A 6551-nucleotide genomic window follows, 5' to 3' on the forward strand; every position below is an offset into this window, starting at 1 on the left:
AGAGGGGGTCCGGGGCCGGCCTTATAAAGGGGGGGGGGGCGGAAGTGTCTTGGCGGAGGGGCAAAGGCGGCGAGGCGAAGGCCAAGTCGGCCACGGCGGTGGCGGCGTCGTGCGCCGGCTGGACTCTGACAGGGAGTCGGTCGGGGCGGCGACTCGGCCGGCTGGGCTGGGCGCAGCCCAGTTCGGTAGGCCCGATCTAAAATTTTATTTTAAAAGAAAAATAATTTTTCCAAAGAGACGAAAAATACGAAAAACATAATAATTTTTTTGAAAAAAAATTCTACAAAAATTCACATAATTCCCTCCTAATATTTGGACTAATGTGAACGTTTTTCTCGACCTAAATGCCTAAAATAAAAACAAACATTTTAGTACTAATAATAGATAAATAAACTTGCAAATACGAAATTAAATATATTTTTATTCAAAATTAAATTTCCAATATTTCTTTGCTGTTTTTTTAAGAAGTCATATTATCTTCTCTCATTATTTTATTTTGTTTGAAATTATTGGAAAAATATTTTGAATATCACTTTGATCCAAATTGCAAATTTTGAAAATTCAAAAATGGATTTTTGAGAAAACCTCCAACTCTCTCAATTGGTCCTTGAGTTGCTTAAAGTTTCTAGGATCAAAAGTTCAAATAAAACAAATTCCAAAATGCACAAATGATGAATGCATATGAATGATCTAAATATCATCCAAATTGAAAATTGGGATGTTACACACACACACACAGAGTAGAGGGGGACCATGCATGTGGTGGATATTGTGGTGTGCTATTCAATTGGGAGGAGAGAGAGGGGAGGGGAACCATGCATGTAAAAAGAGAAGGACCACGTGATTACTTTTGTTTGGTCAAGTGGATGTCCGGACTCCGATATAGCTCCCAAAGTTTGTCTCGGATTTTCTGAAAAACAGACGCCTGGACTACAGCAGACCGATGGGTCTCTATTGAATGACAAAAGTTGATACAAATAATCCGGACACCGCATACATGGAAGCTTTGAGGGTCTCCTTTTAGAGATGCCCTTAGGAGTGATAGTTATTCATCTTTTAGTAAACTGAAAATGACGATGCGCCGTGGCTCGATGGTTGGGGTTGGCAGTGGCCACCCAGCCTGCCTAAGACCGAACAACGAAAGCCATCCAACGCCGACCTGTATCGGTCCACAGAGCGGTCCAGACGCGATTTCTCCCACAAATCGGAGACAAACGTGGGGAGGTTAGCGGGAGTCCAGACCGAGTCCAAGCCCGTTTTATGACTGCCCTGGCCCACCAAAAACTCCCCCCTTTGCGCGCGCTCCCGCCTGGCGCCAGCTGCCCGCATTCATGCCGCTATAGAGCATGTCGTTCAACATTGAAGACGGCTCAGGGCGGATGCGACCTCTCACTACCTCCGCAAATTGAAGCGGCACGCCGGCCAAGGGCACTGCCCGCGATGCGTCTTTGATGTCTGCGCCTGTTCAATGCCGGAGACGCGTGACTGGACGAGACGGGATGGATATCTACCACGCCCGTTCAATACTGTTGTTCGTCTGTCTGCCACCATTAAGCAGGCTGGCCGGCCAAGAAACCCACTCTGGCACCGCGCATTGACGCACATGGACGCCTGGCCTCACCGGAATCCGCTATATAAAGGCGGCCACATGTGGCTAACACCACACCACAACACCAACCCCTCCACATCCTCCTTCCTTGCACTGTATCTGCCATGACCGCCAGTGGGAAAGCACTGTGGGACAGTCTATCGCCAGAGATGAAGCACGTGGTGGCCGACATAGCCGCTGTGCCAGGCGGGTCGAGGCCGGCTTGCTGCCCAACTCGCCTGATGATGAGGGCAACACCTGATGGAGACGGGCTCCGACAATTCTGCCCCAGCTCCCGTGCCTGTTGTGCACACGACTTCAGCATGGAGTAGGCGCAGGCGCAATTCAACACCGCCATGACAGAGGTGTAGCCTGCATCGGCGCCTTTGTTGGCATTCCAACAGGCACAGGAGGAACATCGGTACAACATGTTCCTCCTAGAGCAGCATCGGCTGGAGGAGGGCCAGATCTACGGCGAGCGCACGAGCGAGGAGGCCGTGGTGGCCATGGCGGCGGCGAACCCAAATTTTGTCGCGGAGCAGCATGACATCTACGATGTCGTCCATGCTCAAGCCGCTGCTCGGCAGGAAGCGGCAGCCGCGGAGGAGCAGCTGCAGGCGATCGTGGAGGAGAACATAGCCAGTTGTGCCTCCTATGCACCGCCGACGAATCATCAGCCGACCGGGTGGGACGACGATAGCCAAGGCGCCACCATTTCCCTCGTGGACCTCACATCCACCAGTGACAGACAAGGCGTGGACTCCTCCGAGGATGAGTAGCCCACGGGAGGAGGCGGGGCATGGTATCCCATGTGGGCTGGTTCATCTTCCGTGTTCTACTCTTCCTCACCGGAGACCGCACCTTCACTTCACCGGTCTTATCACCGGTGCTCATGGAAACGGCGGAAGGAGGACAACACGACTTGGACACCGGGCGCCGCTGCCATAGGATAGGTTTAGGGGCGGGTCTTTTCCTTTTGTTCTAAATGTAGTTAAATCCATCGTGTTTGTATGAAATTCATGTTTGTACGAAATCCGTCCGTGTTTGCATGAATTTCATCCAATTTGTTGAAACATAGTTTGAAATGTATGCGGCTAGCGTTTCGTGGCTGTCTCTCGCATCCATGTACGCGAACTGGTACCCCATGTCTGCGAACGGATACGAGAGTTTTTTTTATGATTGTCGTTGAAGATGGCCTCAAGCATGACAAATTTAATTTTGGATGGCAAGTTTTATTTTTTTAGTTTTCTATTTTTCTTTTCGGATATCAAGTTGTAAAAGCATGAGTGCTTCGTGCCACTGGGGTAACACTTATCAACTCAAAATTCAAAGGAAGACAAACCAAATCGAAGAGGCAAACCAACCCGTGGATGATTAGAGGTACAGTAATTTTCTTAGCTCACCAGGTTTCAAATCCTGATGCTTGCATTATTTCTAGATTTATTTCAGAATTTCCGGCGATACGTTTTCAGTGTAAGGAGACGTTCCCGTCGACGATGAGGCGCCTATGGTGACTTCGTATATCTCAAGATGATATGCCGGCTCCGTCTCTCAAAGGTGCTCATAGGGATAGAATGTGTGTGCATTCATAGGGATAAGTGTACATACGTATCTATGAGCGTTTGTGTCTATCTTTTCCCTAATAATAAAGCACGGGTTGAGTCTGTCGGGGTCACCGTCACGGTGTTTTTATGAAAAGGTCCCTGTTGTTTTGGGTATTCAACCCACAGTCCTCGTGATAAGTCAATTGAACCGGTACACACGAGAGAAAACAAAAAAAGACACCCTCACGAGTCACGAACTTGCCTCCCGATCCCATCTGCACCTCCATCTTGCCGCCGCCTCCCCGCGCCGCCTCCTCCTGCCACGCCCAGCCCGGCACCGCCACGCGCCGCTGCCTCCTACCTGATGACCCACAAGTATAGGAGATCTATCGTACTCCTTTCGATAAGTAAGAGTGTTGAACCCAACGAGGAGCAGAAGGAAATGATAAGCGGTTTCCAGCAAGGTATTCTCTGCAAGTACTAAAATAAGTGGTAACATATAGTTTTGTGATAGGATAATTTGTAACGAGCAACAAGTAACAAAAGTAAATAAAGTGCAGCAAGGTGGCCCAATCCTTTTTGTAGCAAAGGACAATCCTGGACAAACTCTTATATAGAGAAAAGCGCTCCCGAGGACACATGGGAATATCGTCAAGATAGTTTTCATCACGTTCATATGATTCGCATTCGGTACTTTGATAATTTGGTATGTGGGTGGACCAGTGCTTGGGTACTGTCCTTACTTGGACAAGCATCCCACTTATGATTAACCTCTATTGCAAGCATCTGCAATTACAACAAAAGTATTAAGGTAAACCTAACCATAGCATGAAACATATGGATCCAAATCAACTCCTTACGAAGCAACGCATAAACTAGGGTTTAAGCTTCTGTCACTCTAGCAACCCATCATCTACTTATTACTTCCCAATGCCTTCCTCTAGGCCCAAATAATGATGAAGTGTTATGTAGCCGACGTTCACATAACACAACTAGAAGAGAGACAACATACATCTCATCAAAATATCGAACGAATACCAAATTCACATGACTACTAATAGCAAGACTTCTCCCGTGTCCTCAGGAACAAACGTAACTACTCACAAAGCATAATCATGTTCATAATCATAGGGGTATTAATATGCATATAGGATCTGAACATATGATCTTCCACCAAATAAACCAACTAGCATCAACTACAAGGAGTAATTAACACTACTAGCAACCTACTAGTACCAATCCCGAACTTGGAGACAAGAATTGGATACAAGACATGAACTAGGGTTTTGAGAGGAGATGGTGCCGGTGAAGATGTTGATGGAGATTGCCCTCTCCCGATGAGAGGAGCGTTGGTGATGACGATGGCGATGATTTCCCCCTCCTGGAGGGAAGTTTCCCCGGCAGAACAGCTCTACCTGAGCCCTAGATTGGATCCGCCAAGGTTCCGCCTCGTGGCGGCGGAGTTTCATCCGAGAAGATGGCTTATGATTTTTTTCCTCGTCAAAAGACTCCATATAGCAGAAGATGGCCATCGGAGGGCCACCAGGGGGCCCACGAGGTAGGGGGCGCGCCCAGGTGGTAGGGTGCGCCCCCACCCTCGTGGGCAGGGTGTGGCCCTCCTGGTGAACTTCTTGTGCTCAGTATTTTTTATATATTCTGAAAACGTCTTCCGTGAAATTTCAGGACTTTCAGAGCTGTGCAGAATAGGTCTCTAATATTTGCTCCTTTTCCAGCCCAGAATCCCAGCTGCCGGCATTCTCCCTCTTTATGTAAACCTTGTAAAATAAGAGAGAATAGGCATAAGTATTGTGACATAATGTGTAATAAAAGCCCATAATGCAATAAATATCGATATAAAAGCATGATGTAAAATGGACGTATCAACTCCCCCAAGCTTAGACCTCGCTTGTCCTCAAGCGAAAGCCGAATTTGAAAATATGTCCACATGTTTAGAGATAGAGGTGTTGATAAAAGTAAAATACGGACATGAAGGCATCATGACCATTCTTAGAACAACAACTTACATAATTCTTGTCATATGATTTCTTATGCTAGAGTAATAATTCAATCGCAATTTCAAGCATGAATCCTAAACTTCATTAAAAACTAACAAACTATAATCTCAGTCATTGGAGCAATTGCAATTTATCATAACATAGGAAAGAGTCAATATATAAGAGCTTTTCAGCAAGTCCACATACTCAACTATCATATAGTCTTTCACAATTGCTGGCACTCACGCAATACTTATGGGTAAGGAGTTTTAATCTGACACAGAGAAAGATAGGGGCTTATAGTTTTGCCTCCCGACGTTTTACCTCAAGGGTAATGTCAACAATAATAGTTCATGAAAACTCACATCCAATTAGCCATATATACCAGGATCTTTCCAACATATTGTGCTAGCCAAAGGATAAAATGTAAAAAGGAAGGTGAAGATCACCATGACTCTTATGCAAGGTAGGAGATAAAAGTAAAAGATAGGCCCTTCACAGAGGGAAGCAGAGGTTGTCATGCGCTTTTATGGTTGGATGCACAAAATCTTAATGCGAAAGAACGTCACTTTATATTGCCACTTGTGATATGGACCTTTATTATGCAGTCTGGCGCTTTTATTTCTTCCATATCACACGATCGTATAAAGTTTATTTTCTCCCACACTAATAAGTCATACATATTTAGAGAGCAATTTTTATTGCTTGCACCAATGACAACTTACTTGGAGGATCTTACTCAATCCATAGGTAGGTATGGTGGACTCTCATGGCAAAACTGGTTTAAGGGTATTTGGAGGCACAAGTAGTATCTCTACTTGGTGCGATGAGTTTGGCTAGCATGAGGGAGAAAGGCAAGCTCAACCATGTTGGATGATCCATGGCAATATAATTTATCTTAGATGTAAGAAAACATAACCCATTACGTTGTCTTCCTTGTCCAACTTCAACTCTTTAGCATGTCATATTTTAATGAGTGCTCACAATCATAAAAGATGTCCAAGATAGTATATTTATATGTGAAGACCTCTCTTTCTTTATTACTTCCTATTAATTGCAACGATGACCAAAACTATGTTTGTCAACTCTCAACAACTTTTATTCATCATACTTTTTCTATGTGAGCTCATTACTCTCCATAAGATCCATATGGTCTCTTTGTTTCCCTTTTTTATTGATTTCTCTTTTCTTTTATTCAATTAGGATCGTGGCAAAATAATCAAGCCCTTGACTCAACACTAATCTTTATTATATATAGCTCACGGACTCGATTACATAGAGGGATCATAAAGCAAAACTCAAAACTAGATCATGCCATAAACTTTATTCTATTAGATCAAGATATTACCAAAAGGATTGAACTAAGAAAAACGGTAAAGATAAAAGTGATGGTGATACGATACCGGGGCACTCCCCCAAGCTTGG

Source organism: Triticum dicoccoides, chromosome 2A (genome assembly GCF_002162155.2).
Source record: "Triticum dicoccoides isolate Atlit2015 ecotype Zavitan chromosome 2A, WEW_v2.0, whole genome shotgun sequence".
Classification (NCBI taxonomy): domain Eukaryota; kingdom Viridiplantae; phylum Streptophyta; class Magnoliopsida; order Poales; family Poaceae; genus Triticum; species Triticum dicoccoides.